Genomic DNA, 15,893 nt, shown 5'->3' on the forward strand with positions numbered 1-15,893 from the left:
AATATCAATGGACGCATACCATGTACCTGGATGTTTTTGGATTCTTTCAATTAGGGTAATAACATCCGGTACTGCAACAGTCAAAGAGGGTGTGTGTCTATTCAATTCTCGATAATCAACAGTCATGCGCCAAGAATTATCACTCTTACGTACAGGCCAAACAGGATTATTCCAAGCAGAAGTAACTGGGGTTATAACTCCTGCATCCACCAACTCCTGAATAGTGGTACTAATCTCTTCATGACCACCTGGAATACGATACTGCTTCTGACAAACCACTTTTGTCGCCTGGGGAACTTTTATGGGGGGCATTCTTAAACGACCAACCCGTACAGGCCTGGACGATATATAATGTTTAGTTCCAAATTGGTAACATCCATCATCTAAGTGCAAAGTCATTCCTTTCAAAATATCAATTCCAATTATGAATTCTAAGAGTGGCACCACTAATACAGAGTATTCTTTTCTAGGAATTCTACCTATTCTCATTTCAAGTAAAGTTTGAACTGCGGGAGTTTCCTTTCCACCTAATCCGGTAATTGTAAAAGACTGACCTTTAAACTTCTTTGATTTTCCATGAATAAGAGTGGCCTCCGCTCCTGTATCTACCAATGCTCGGGCCCTTTGGACATTACGATGTCTCCAATAAATATCAATATCTACATAGGGTCTATTATCTCTGTGAGCCCATCTGTGTACTGGAGCTTGACCTATTTCCTAGTCATTTTTACTGCGTTCTGTGTACCAGGATAAATCAGGGTAAAGACTCTCACGTTTCTCAGGTATCGATACCTCCTGTTCATATCCATTTCTATTACGAAATGGATTCCTGTCCTCTGCATTGTACTGCGGGTTATGATCGGCCAATCTGTGTCGTCCTCTCTCCTTCTCAACTCAGTGGATTGATCCCTATCATCTCTACGTCTGCTGTTAACATAATCATCTCTCCCCCTTTCTCTTTCCCCCTCTCTCTCTCTGTCTCTCTCACGACGGGGGGACAAATCACGTACATAACGTCGAGCATCACGACGATCAGAGCGCCCACGGCGGTCGTCATCACCGCTACCGTCAGAAAAACCACGATCACACTCAGTCGTCCGAACACGCCGGGCACCCTCCTTTCGATCCAAGCCACGTTTGCGAAACATTTCCCACAAACGAGGAGTAGTCTCACCGTCAATGTCCTCCTTCCGCACACCATCGGCCACAAGACCAAAAAACATATCACGTCTAGTAAGTTTATTGTCACCAGGAGTACGAGTGTCAGGCCGGGACTGCCGTTCAGGTTTAAACCACTCACCCAACTCACCGAGTTGGCGTACCGATTCCAGCACCATAGATAACATGTTACCAGTCTGATTAATCAATAAAGTCATCATGACCTGCTTATAAGCAACAGGGGAAGAACGAATAATACGATTCCGCACAGAAGATGTCAACAAACCATCAAGCAACCTGTCAGCAGTATTCAGAAAAATTGCCGTTTTCATCACCTCCTCTTTGAGACGTTGTGTAGCATCGCGCAAAGTATACCACAGTTTGTCATTCACAGGCCAGTCAGACTCAGTAGGATATTTTTGATTACAACCCTCAGTCGCCAATTGAAGCAAAGTAATTTGACCACCACCATTAAAGTTACGAAAATGATCCTGTATAGTAGAATCCGAACTCAAGGAACAAAACTTCAAACAATCGCCAGCATCCAACATAATGCCAGCAGCGCCCAGTTCATAAAGGTGCACCATCCATGTGAGTAAGGTCTCACCAGCTCGCTGCCGAAATCGCTGCAAAATATCACTAATTTCTTGTTGAGTAAAATCCTCCAAAGAGTCTAAAGCAATACCATTCGGAGCACCGGGAGCCTGCTGCAACTTCCGCCGAAAAACTGGATGCACCGAAACCACGGGACGAGCATCACAAGGAGCTCGATCAGTACACGTAGAGGAACAATCAGTGTAAGAAGCATCGACCCCACTCGAAGGACGAGCGCAATCACGGGGTGCACCATCAGAGGCGCAAGAAGCAGACTTACAATCACGGCCGGAGCGAGAGGACTCGCGCTTGACAGACTCCTCACCCGAGGAACGAGAATCACTCGAGTTCCAGATATTACCATCCCATTCATCAGGATTCCAATCCAGTTCGGCTTTCGCCACGACCAGACGCACCTTTCGCGTCGAAACCCGACCACGCCGATTCTTGTATTTATAACGAGCAATTCGCACAGCCGCCCTCTCGGCAATAGTTTGGTACGTCTCAAGTTTGTCAGCAAGCAACTTATTTTGACACCGCAACAAAGTATGGGCATTCTGAATCTCAACAAAGTTCGCTTCCACATCCTTATGCAATTTCTGTAACTTCAACAACCTCTCATGCAGAATCCTGTACGCAGACAGAACAATCCAACCTCTGCGCCCCAAAACGGGAAGCTCATCACCCTTAGATACCGGCGCCTTCTGTAAACAAGTAATCACATTAGCCGGCTCCGCCAGCTCCAAAAAAGAATTCCAATTCTCACTCAAACCAGTAGAATCAGCCCACTCACGGGCTAAGGCTTCATAAGGCGTTGAATCCCAGCCGGGAATATCAACGGGCAACTTAAAAGTAGATTTCGACTTTCTAGAAAACATCTCGGAAAAGAAAGAGAAAAAAAAACTATACACACAATTATATACAAATAATATACAAACGAAACCACGCACGCGCCGAAAGCAAACACGATACAACCACAACGCACACAGGTTTCGTAAACGGTTCGTGACGCCAAATGTTCTGCTTGGGTTTTCGGATCAGATAGAACCCGCTCATCAGAGCCTCACTAACCCAGCCAGAACGTTACCCCCTCCCCCTCCCTAGGGCCTATTTACAATAGGTAACCACATATATCTACCACCTAAGGACAGGGAATTCCTACTCATACATACCAAGACCTCTTATAATCGGCGGCCTCGCGATCCCATACGGATCCAGACCTCTCTACCCAGACGGCAGTCTCAGCACAAGTGGCGGCCTCGCGATCCCATACGAATCCAGACCTCACTACCCAGACGGCAGTCTCAGCACAAGTGGCGGCCTCGCGATCCCATATGAATCCAGACCTCTCTACCCAGACGGCAGTCTCAGCACAAGTGGCGGCCTCGCGATCCCATACGAATCCAGACCTCTCTACCCAGACGGCAGTCTCAGCACAAGTGGCGGCCTCGCGATCCCATACGAATCCAGACCTCTCTACCCAGACGGCAGTCTCAGCACAAGTGGCGGCCTCGCGATCCCATACGAATCCAGACCTCTCTACCCAGACGGCAGTCTCAGCACAAGTGGCGGCCTCGCGATCCCATACGAATCCAGACCTCTCTACCCAGACGGCAGTCTCAGCACAAGTGGCGGCCTCGCGATCCCATACGAATCCAGACCTCTCTACCCAGACGGCAGTCTCAGCACAAGTGGCGGCCTCGCGATCCCATACGAATCCAGACCTCTCTACCCAGACGGCAGTCTCAGCACAAGTGGCGGCCTCGCGATCCCATACGAATCCAGACCTCTCTACCCAGACGGCAGTCTCAGCACAAGTGGCGGCCTCGCGATCCCATACGAATCCAGACCTCTCTACCCAGACGGCAGTCTCAGCACAAGTGGCGGCCTCGCGATCCCATACGAATCCAGACCTCTCTACCCAGACGGCAGTCTCAGCACAAGTGGCGGCCTCGCGATCCCATACGAATCCAGACCTCTCTACCCAGACGGCAGTCTCAGCACAAGTGGCGGCCTCGCGATCCCATACGAATCCAGACCTCTCTACCCAGACGGCAGTCTCAGCACAAGTGGCGGCCTCGCGATCCCATACGAATCCAGACCTCTCTACCCAGACGGCAGTTCATACAACAGTTCATCCTATGATCACCATAACATACAAAAAGGGAATCAGTCTCACTATTCATCAGATCACACAAGGACTGCCAGTTCGAGCATAGCCTGTTCTCCGGTTCGAGGGGCTCCTCTCTCCCTTATTCAGTTACCACTTACCTGATCAGGGTTAACATCTGTTCATGTAGCCGCAGCTGACTAGAAGAATAGGCTACCCTCTCATACAAGAACACGCAGCACATGTTGGTTCACTACAGACTGGGTACTTTATTACTCATTACATACGCAATCACATAACATTACAATATAACACATAACCTGCAAAGAAAAGTGAAAGATTAAGTTGTGCACTCTAATAAGAAAGGGTCGACATCACCTTAGTAGTGTGTAGCCTGCACTCAGTGGTCATCTAGGTTCCCTTCTCGTCTGTGCCTCGGCTCGCCTGGAAGTCACACCTCCGCAGTCACGGATACACGTCTGCACCACTATGCGCTGTTCCCTTCACCCTTCTCCGAGTCATTGGGACCTCTTCCTTATCGGCTACTCTCTCCTCTCTGGCTATTCTGCTAGGAGAGTATCTGTCTCTCGGTTTTTCTCCGCCTTCAAGATGGCGTCTGTCTTCCCTGGAATAAGTAGTAGCTTTACTGCTAACGGCTAGATGCCGCCTACGGACTGAACATGTAACTGCCTCAGACTTTCACTAATATAGAGGTGCGTTTCCTCATGGAAAATTCTGGCCCGTAACCTGCCGCCCACCAAATTCTTGTACCTCCCCGTACCAAGGACACGTTCCCAGCCGGCCGGCCTGATATAGTGTCTTCGGCATGAAGAAAAATACAATCCTTCGATAAGGGCCGGCCTGAACCGGTTCTCTCCAAGCGAATAACACCTCATAACTAAAACATTACATTTGACCTAGAAGCATCCCAAGCTGCCGGAGCAGAAAGAAAGATGGAGTCTCTCCCGTTTGAGGCCTACCAGGCCTGAATTCAGCACGGCTCCATGAAATACCCTCACTACAGGACAGGTTATCCCTAATACTAACGAATCTATCCCCTAGGCTATGTGTGCAAGCCCTGATCTATGGGGAAGAGCACAGGATCATGTCGAAGTGCCTAGTAAATAGGCTCCATTCACTACTCTAACCCTTAGACTTGAATGGTAAGAGACTGAAGTCACATTCAATCACCTTTCCTCACAAGAAGGCCGGGAAAATCGAGCAGAACACTGCCCTAGTGTACAAGTCCAGCCGTGTCTGGAGGCGATGTCTCTCCCTGTGCCGGGCTGCCCTGTCCCTCATAATCTCCCTGCACAGTCCCTCCAAAGCACCAGTCATGGCCATTACTCCTGCCCGCAACTCGGTCATGTTGTGGCTGTGTGCTGCCAGATGCCACTGTATTGACCATATCCCCTTCACTTGCAGACACTGTTGTTTGAGCATGCTGCCCTCAAGGCCCGAGAACACCGTGTCCTCATCGGCAGGAGCAGTGCTGGTGGACGGGCGTGCCCTGCGTCTCATCCCTCTCCCTACTCTGGAGTGTTCAGGCGACTGTGTTGCCTGCTGTCCTGCACGCTGCCTGTGCACTGGCTGTTGCTCTGCTGCTGTGTCTGCTGCCTGTGCCTCCAACAGTGGCAGTGGTGACACAATGTTGCGGCGCCCGCATGGTGCAGAGTCTGAAGTTCTGGCTTCGCCCTGCTCCTCCTGCCCTGCCTCGTCCTCCATTTCAGCAGTTTCCTCACATTCAGGCACGATTTCCTGTGTTGGTGGTGGTGCTGTGAATTGAATGGCACACATTAGTTTTGTGTCCTGTCTCGCATTTGTAATGCATTATAGTTTACACAATAAAATTCACATGGGTACTATCTGTCTGTTTCCCTATTTGCATGATGGAGTTCTCCCTATTCCACCTGGCTGTGTCTCACTGTCCCAGTTGTCAGTGCATGTGACTACATCTCCCATAATGCATTTCTGGGTGTGCTGGTGGACATGTACTGGAGTTGCACTCAGGTTGCCTTTGGGGCGTGTGAGAGGGTTGGGGATGTATCAGGGGGTTTTGGCATGCATCTTACCTTGTCTGGTGTCTGTGTGTTCGGAGCTGTCCAGGTCAGCCACTCCACTCACACTCTCAGGCTGCAGTGTGCAGTGTGCTCTCCACCAGCTCCTCCAGGGGCGTTGGTTCTGTTGCTGTGGACGGGCCACCACCGTTTTTTTTGGCCTCCGCCAGTCTTGTAGCCACCCTCTCCTTTGACCTTTGCAGCATATCGTGCCACTTTTTTCTGAGGTCTTCGACTGTGCGGTGTGTGACGCCAATGGAATTAACTTTTTCCTGGATGTCACTTCATATTTTGCATTTTCTGGCCTCTGGTACACGTAGGGAACTTTTGCCAAACAGGAGATCATGGCTGCTGACAACTTCCTGAGTGAGGACCTTCAGCTCCCTTTCGCTGAATTTCTGTTTCCTTTTCCTTGGTGGTTCCTCCTGCTGCTTCTCTGGCCCCTGGGACTCCATTTGACTTGCTTTCAGTAGCTGAGCACAACTGTTCTCCTCTCCACACAGGGTCTCACACAGCTACTGGCTCTAACACAGCTGCTGGCAATCAGGTGCAGCATGGGCAGTCACACTTCCTGGGTGTGATGTCATCATTCTGCACCTGAATTGCAGATTCCCAGATTTGCGATTCCTTAATTGCGTTCTCGCAATTAAGGAATCGCAATTTGGGTAATCGCTAAATTACTCTGCGAATTTTTGGGAATCGCAAAATATTTGCAAAAAAATACCTACATCGAAATTTGCGATTCTGCAACTGCGATTCGTGAAAAATCGCAATTTCAGAATCGCAAATTCTGCTCTACCTACATATGGCCCCTAATGCTTGCAACAAATATTGCACTGCACATATTTTGTTAATACCTTCTTTTCCACAGAAGGTATAGCAAAGTGCTTCGACATATCACTCTCTTTTCTGCGAGGTGTTATGTCTTCATCCTCCTCCTCAACAGGCTGTGGATGTTCATCTTGGACAGACGATGTAGCTTCAGCCATTGCGTTAAAGCAAAGCAGCACCGGTTCTCAATTCTCCTTCAAGGGACTTCACTGGGAAAGTAACTGCTTTTGGGTGTGGTTTTCCATGTGCAAGGGTGTGGTCTTAATATATCCATTTAGAAGACAAGATCTGGGTGTGCTTTCAAGTGAATTTGCGAATCAGGTCCATAAATTTGCAGATTTGCGAAAATTGTAAAATGGGTAACTTTGTTGGACAACAGATATGAGGTGGTTTATATATACTTGTAAATATGTTCACACGTATTCAATTAATGTCAATAGAGGGGTGTACATATTCGCAGAAATGTTCGGCAAATCTGTGGATTCAGACAAAACGATTTGTTCCGACCACATGATTGGGAATAAAAATCAATTGGTCAATTCTCACTCAAACCAGTAGAATCAGCCCACTCACGGGCTAAGGCTTCATAAGGCGTTGAATCCCAGCCGGGAATATCAACGGGCAACTTAAAAGTAGATTTCGACTTTCTAGAAAACATCTCGGAAAAGAAAGAGAAAAAAAAACTATACACACAATTATATACAAATAATATACAAACGAAACCACGCACGCGCCGAAAGCAAACACGATACAACCACAACGCACACAGGTTTCGTAAACGGTTCGTGATGCCAAATGTTCTGCTTGGGTTTTCGGATCAGATAGAACCCGCTCATCAGAGCCTCACTAACCCAGCCAGAACGTTACCCCCTCCCCCTCCCTAGGGCCTATTTACAATAGGTAACCACATATATCTACCACCTAAGGACAGGGAATTCCTACTCATACATACCAAGACCTCTTATAATCGGCGGCCTCGCGATCCCATTAGGATCCAGACCTCTCTACCCAGACGGCAGTCTCAGCACAAGTGGCGGCCTCGCGATCCCATACGAATCCAGACCTCTCTACCCAGACGGCAGTCTCAGCACAAGTGGCGGCCTCGCGATCCCATACGAATCCAGACCTCTCTACCCAGACGGCAGTCTCAGCACAAGTGGCGGCCTCGCGATCCCATACGAATCCAGACCTCTCTACCCAGACGGCAGTCTCAGCACAAGTGGCGGCCTCGCGATCCCATACGAATCCAGACCTCTCTACCCAGACGGCAGTCTCAGCACAAGTGGCGGCCTCGCGATCCCATACGAATCCAGACCTCTCTACTCAGACGGCAGTCTCAGCACAAGTGGCGGCCTCGCGATCCCATACGAATCCAGACCTCTCTACCCAGACGGCAGTCTCAGCACAAGTGGCGGCCTCGCGATCCCATACGAATCCAGACCTCTCTACCCAGACGGCAGTTCATACAACAGTTCATCCTATGATCACCATAACATACAAAAAGGGAATCAGTCTCACTATTCATCAGATCACACAAGGACTGCCAGTTCGAGCATAGCCTGTTCTCCGGTTCGAGGGGCTCCTCTCTCCCTTATTCAGTTACCACTTACCTGATCAGGGTTAACATCTGTTCATGTAGCCGCAGCTGACTAGAAGAATAGGCTACCCTCTCATACAAGAACACGCAGCACATGTTGGTTCACTACAGACTGGGTACTTTATTACTCATTACATACGCAATCACATAACATTACAATATAACACATAACCTGCAAAGAAAAGTGAAAGATTAAGTTGTGCACTCTAATAAGAAAGGGTCGACATCACCTTAGTAGTGTGTAGCCTGCACTCAGTGGTCATCTAGGTTCCCTTCTCGTCTGTGCCTCGGCTCGCCTGGAAGTCACACCTCCGCAGTCACGGATACACGTCTGCACCACTATGCGCTGTTCCCTTCACCCTTCTCCGAGTCATTGGGACCTCTTCCTTATCGGCTACTCTCTCCTCTCTGGCTATTCTGCTAGGAGAGTATCTGTCTCTCGGTTTTTCTCCGCCTTCAAGATGACATCTGTCTTCCCTGGAATAAGTAGTAGCTTTACTGCTAACGGCTAGATGCCGCCTACGGACTTAACATGTAACTGCCTCAGACTTTCACTAATATAGAGGTGCGTTTCCTCATGGAAAATTCCGGCCCGTAACCTGCCGCCCACCAAATTCTTGTACCTCCCCGTACCAAGGACACGTTCCCAGCCGGCCGGCCTGATGTAGTGTCTTCGGCATGAAGAAAAATACAATCCTTCGATAAGGGCCGGCCTGAACCGGTTCTCTCCAAGCGAATAACACCTCATAACTAAAACATTACATTTGACCTAGAAGCATCCCAAGCTGCCGGAGCAGAAAGAAAGATGGAGTCTCTCCCGTTTGAGGCCTACCAGGCCTGAATTCAGCACGGCTCCATGAAATACCCTCACTACAGGACAGGTTATCCCTAATACTAACGAATCTATCCCCTAGGCTATGTGTGCAAGCCCTGATCTATGGGGAAGAGCACAGGATCATGTCGAAGTGCCTAGTAAATAGGCTCCATTCACTACTCTAACCCTTAGACTTGAATGGTAAGAGACTGAAGTCACATTCAATCACCTTTCCTCACAAGAAGGCTGGGAAAATCGAGCAGAACACTGCCCTAGTGTACAAGTCCAGCCGTGTCTGGAGGCGATGTCTCTCCCTGTGCCGGGCTGCCCTGTCCCTCATAATCTCCCTGCACAGTCCCTCCAAAGCACCAGTCATGGCCATTACTCCTGCCCGCAACTCGGTCATGTTGTGGTTGTGTGCTGCCAGATGCCACTGTATTGACCATATCCCCTTCACTTGCAGGCACTGTTGTTTGAGCATGCTGCCCTCAAGGCCCGAGAACACCGTGTCCTCATCGGCAGGAGCAGTGCTGGTGGACGGGCGTGCCCTGCGTCTCATCCCTCTCCCTACTCTGGAGTGTTCAGGCGACTGTGTTGCCTGCTGTCCTGCACGCTGCCTGTGCACTGGCTGTTGCTCTGCTGCTGTGTCTGCTGCCTGTGCCTCCAACAGTGGCAGTGGTGACACAATGTTGCGGCGCCTGCATGGTGCAGAGTCTGAAGTTCTGGCTTCGCCCTGCTCCTCCTGCCCTGCCTCGTCCTCCATTTCAGCAGTTTCCTCACATTCAGGCACGATTTCCTGTGTTGGTGGTGGTGCTGTGAATTGAATGGCACACATTAGTTTTGTGTCCTGTCTCGCATTTGTAATGCATTATAGTTTACACAATAAAATTCACATGGGTACTATCTGTCTGTTTCCCTATTTGCATGATGGAGTTCTCCCTATTCCACCTGGCTGTGTCTCACTGTCCCAGTTGTCAGTGCATGTGACTACATCTCCCATAATGCATTTCTGGGTGTGCTGGTGGACATGTACTGGAGTTGCACTCAGGTTGCCTTTGGGGCGTGTGAGAGGGTTGGGGATGTATCAGGGGGTTTTGGCATGCATCTTACCTTGTCTGGTGTCTGTGTGTTCGGAGCTGTCCAGGTCAGCCACTCCACTCACACTCTCAGGCTGCAGTGTGCAGTGTGCTCTCCACCAGCTCCTCCAGGGGCGTTGGTTCTGTTGCTGTGGACGGGCCACCACCGGTTTTTTTGGCCTCCGCCAGTCTTGTAGCCACCCTCTCCTTTGACCTTTGCCGCATATCGTGCCACTTTTTTCTGAGGTCTTCGACTGTGCGGTGTGTGACGCCAATGGAATTAACTTTTTCCTGGATGTCACTTCATATTTTGCATTTTCTGGCCTCTGGTACACGTAGGGAACTTTTGCCAAACAGGAGATCATGGCTGCTGACAACTTCCTGAGTGAGGACCTTCAGCTCCCTTTCGCTGAATTTCTGTTTCCTTTTCCTTGGTGGTTCCTCCTGCTGCTTCTCTGGCCCCTGGGACTCCATTTGACTTGCTTTCAGTAGCTGAGCACAACTGTTCTCCTCTCCACACAGGGTCTCACACAGCTACTGGCTCTAACACAGCTGCTGGCAATCAGGTGCAGCATGGGCAGTCACACTTCCTGGGTGTGATGTCATCATTCTGCACCTGAATTGCAGATTCCCAGATTTGCGATTCCTTAATTGCGTTCTCGTAATTAAGGAATCGCAATTTGGGTAATCGCTAAATTACTCTGCGAATTTTTGGGAATCGCAAAATATTTGCAAAAAAATACCTACATCGAAATTTGCGATTCTGCAACTGCGATTCGTGAAAAATCGCAATTTCAGAATCGCAAATTCTGCTCTACCTACATATGGCCCCTAATGCTTGCAACAAATATTGCACTGCACATATTTTGTTAATACCTTCTTTTCCACAGAAGGTATAGCAAAGTGCTTCGACAAATCACTCTCTTTTCTGCGAGGTGTTATGTCTTCATCCTCCTCCTCAACAGGCTGTGGATGTTCATCTTGGACAGACGATGTAGCTTCAGCCATTGCGTTAAAGCAAAGCAGCACCGGTTCTCAATTCTCCTTCAAGGGACTTCACTGGGAAAGTAACTGCTTTTGGGTGTGGTTTTCCATGTGCAAGGGTGTGGTCTTAATATATCCATTTAGAAGACAAGATCTGGGTGTGCTTTCAAGTGAATTTGCGAATCAGGTCCATAAATTTGCAGATTTGCGAAAATTGTAAAATGGGTAACTTTGTTGGACAACAGATATGAGGTGGTTTATATATACTTGTAAATATGTTCACACGTATGCAATTAATGTCAATAGAGGGGTGTACATATTCGCAGAAATGTTCGGCAAATCTGTGGATTCAGACAAAACGATTTGTTCCGACCACATGATTGGGAATAAAAATCAATTGGTCAATTCTCACTCAAACCAGTAGAATCAGCCCACTCACGGGCTAAGGCTTCATAAGGCGTTGAATCCCAGCCGGGAATATCAACGGGCAACTTAAAAGTAGATTTCGACTTTCTAGAAAACATCTCGGAAAAGAAAGAGAAAAAAAAACTATACACACAATTATATACAAATAATATACAAACGAAACCACGCACGCGCCGAAAGCAAACACGATACAACCACAACGCACACAGGTTTCGTAAACGGTTCGTGATGCCAAATGTTCTGCTTGGGTTTTCGGATCAGATAGAACCCGCTCATCAGAGCCTCACTAACCCAGCCAGAACGTTACCCCCTCCCCCTCCCTAGGGCCTATTTACAATAGGTAACCACATATATCTACCACCTAAGGACAGGGAATTCCTACTCATACATACCAAGACCTCTTATAATCGGCGGCCTCGCGATCCCATTAGGATCCAGACCTCTCTACCCAGACGGCAGTCTCAGCACAAGTGGCGGCCTCGCGATCCCATACGAATCCAGACCTCTCTACCCAGACGGCAGTCTCAGCACAAGTGGCGGCCTCGCGATCCCATACGAATCCAGACCTCTCTACCCAGACGGCAGTCTCAGCACAAGTGGCGGCCTCGCGATCCCATACGAATCCAGACCTCTCTACCCAGACGGCAGTCTCAGCACAAGTGGCGGCCTCGCGATCCCATACGAATCCAGACCTCTCTACCCAGACGGCAGTCTCAGCACAAGTGGCGGCCTCGCGATCCCATACGAATCCAGACCTCTCTACTCAGACGGCAGTCTCAGCACAAGTGGCGGCCTCGCGATCCCATACGAATCCAGACCTCTCTACCCAGACGGCAGTCTCAGCACAAGTGGCGGCCTCGCGATCCCATACGAATCCAGACCTCTCTACCCAGACGGCAGTTCATACAACAGTTCATCCTATGATCACCATAACATACAAAAAGGGAATCAGTCTCACTATTCATCAGATCACACAAGGACTGCCAGTTCGAGCATAGCCTGTTCTCCGGTTCGAGGGGCTCCTCTCTCCCTTATTCAGTTACCACTTACCTGATCAGGGTTAACATCTGTTCATGTAGCCGCAGCTGACTAGAAGAATAGGCTACCCTCTCATACAAGAACACGCAGCACATGTTGGTTCACTACAGACTGGGTACTTTATTACTCATTACATACGCAATCACATAACATTACAATATAACACATAACCTGCAAAGAAAAGTGAAAGATTAAGTTGTGCACTCTAATAAGAAAGGGTCGACATCACCTTAGTAGTGTGTAGCCTGCACTCAGTGGTCATCTAGGTTCCCTTCTCGTCTGTGCCTCGGCTCGCCTGGAAGTCACACCTCCGCAGTCACGGATACACGTCTGCACCACTATGCGCTGTTCCCTTCACCCTTCTCCGAGTCATTGGGACCTCTTCCTTATCGGCTACTCTCTCCTCTCTGGCTATTCTGCTAGGAGAGTATCTGTCTCTCGGTTTTTCTCCGCCTTCAAGATGGCGTCTGTCTTCCCTGGAATAAGTAGTAGCTTTACTGCTAACGGCTAGATGCCGCCTACGGACTTAACATGTAACTGCCTCAGACTTTCACTAATATAGAGGTGCGTTTCCTCATGGAAAATTCCGGCCCGTAACCTGCCGCCCACCAAATTCTTGTACCTCCCCGTACCAAGGACACGTTCCCAGCCGGCCGGCCTGATGTAGTGTCTTCGGCATGAAGAAAAATACAATCCTTCGATAAGGGCCGGCCTGAACCGGTTCTCTCCAAGCGAATAACACCTCATAACTAAAACATTACATTTGACCTAGAAGCATCCCAAGCTGCCGGAGCAGAAAGAAAGATGGAGTCTCTCCCGTTTGAGGCCTACCAGGCCTGAATTCAGCACGGCTCCATGAAATACCCTCACTACAGGACAGGTTATCCCTAATACTAACGAATCTATCCCCTAGGCTATGTGTGCAAGCCCTGATCTATGGGGAAGAGCACAGGATCATGTCGAAGTGCCTAGTAAATAGGCTCCATTCACTACTCTAACCCTTAGACTTGAATGGTAAGAGACTGAAGTCACATTCAATCACCTTTCCTCACAAGAAGGCCGGGAAAATCGAGCAGAACACTGCCCTAGTGTACAAGTCCAGCCGTGTCTGGAGGCGATGTCTCTCCCTGTGCCGGGCTGCCCTGTCCCTCATAATCTCCCTGCACAGTCCCTCCAAAGCACCAGTCATGGCCATTACTCCTGCCCGCAACTCGGTCATGTTGTGGTTGTGTGCTGCCAGATGCCACTGTATTGACCATATCCCCTTCACTTGCAGGCACTGTTGTTTGAGCATGCTGCCCTCAAGGCCCGAGAACACCGTGTCCTCATCGGCAGGAGCAGTGCTGGTGGACGGGCGTGCCCTGCGTCTCATCCCTCTCCCTACTCTGGAGTGTTCAGGCGACTGTGTTGCCTGCTGTCCTGCACGCTGCCTGTGCACTGGCTGTTGCTCTGCTGCTGTGTCTGCTGCCTGTGCCTCCAACAGTGGCAGTGGTGACACAATGTTGCGGCGCCTGCATGGTGCAGAGTCTGAAGTTCTGGCTTCGCCCTGCTCCTCCTGCCCTGCCTCGTCCTCCATTTCAGCAGTTTCCTCACATTCAGGCACGATTTCCTGTGTTGGTGGTGGTGCTGTGAATTGAATGGCACACATTAGTTTTGTGTCCTGTCTCGCATTTGTAATGCATTATAGTTTACACAATAAAATTCACATGGGTACTATCTGTCTGTTTCCCTATTTGCATGATGGAGTTCTCCCTATTCCACCTGGCTGTGTCTCACTGTCCCAGTTGTCAGTGCATGTGACTACATCTCCCATAATGCATTTCTGGGTGTGCTGGTGGACATGTACTGGAGTTGCACTCAGGTTGCCTTTGGGGCGTGTGAGAGGGTTGGGGATGTATCAGGGGGTTTTGGCATGCATCTTACCTTGTCTGGTGTCTGTGTGTTCGGAGCTGTCCAGGTCAGCCACTCCACTCACACTCTCAGGCTGCAGTGTGCAGTGTGCTCTCCACCAGCTCCTCCAGGGGCGTTGGTTCTGTTGCTGTGGACGGGCCACCACCGGTTTTTTTGGCCTCCGCCAGTCTTGTAGCCACCCTCTCCTTTGACCTTTGCCGCATATCGTGCCACTTTTTTCTGAGGTCTTCGACTGTGCGGTGTGTGACGCCAATGGAATTAACTTTTTCCTGGATGTCACTTCATATTTTGCATTTTCTGGCCTCTGGTACACGTAGGGAACTTTTGCCAAACAGGAGATCATGGCTGCTGACAACTTCCTGAGTGAGGACCTTCAGCTCCCTTTCGCTGAATTTCTGTTTCCTTTTCCTTGGTGGTTCCTCCTGCTGCTTCTCTGGCCCCTGGGACTCCATTTGACTTGCTTTCAGTAGCTGAGCACAACTGTTCTCCTCTCCACACAGGGTCTCACACAGCTACTGGCTCTAACACAGCTGCTGGCAATCAGGTGCAGCATGGGCAGTCACACTTCCTGGGTGTGATGTCATCATTCTGCACCTGAATTGCAGATTCCCAGATTTGCGATTCCTTAATTGCGTTCTCGTAATTAAGGAATCGCAATTTGGGTAATCGCTAAATTACTCTGCGAATTTTTGGGAATCGCAAAATATTTGCAAAAAAATACCTACATCGAAATTTGCGATTCTGCAACTGCGATTCGTGAAAAATCGCAATTTCAGAATCGCAAATTCTGCTCTACCTACATATGGCCCCTAATGCTTGCAACAAATATTGCACTGCACATATTTTGTTAATACCTTCTTTTCCACAGAAGGTATAGCAAAGTGCTTCGACAAATCACTCTCTTTTCTGCGAGGTGTTATGTCTTCATCCTCCTCCTCAACAGGCTGTGGATGTTCATCTTGGACAGACGATGTAGCTTCAGCCATTGCGTTAAAGCAAAGCAGCACCGGTTCTCAATTCTCCTTCAAGGGACTTCACTGGGAAAGTAACTGCTTTTGGGTGTGGTTTTCCATGTGCAAGGGTGTGGTCTTAATATATCCATTTAGAAGACAAGATCTGGGTGTGCTTTCAAGTGAATTTGCGAATCAGGTCCATAAATTTGCAGATTTGCGAAAATTGTAAAATGGGTAACTTTGTTGGACAACAGATATGAGGTGGTTTATATATACTTGTAAATATGTTCACACGTATGCAATTAATGTCAATAGAGGGGTGTACATATTCGCAGAAATGTTCG

The sequence above is a fragment of the Triturus cristatus genome, chromosome 5_1 (assembly GCF_964204655.1).
Source record: "Triturus cristatus chromosome 5_1, aTriCri1.1, whole genome shotgun sequence".
In the NCBI taxonomy this organism is placed as follows: Eukaryota; Metazoa; Chordata; class Amphibia; order Caudata; family Salamandridae; genus Triturus; species Triturus cristatus.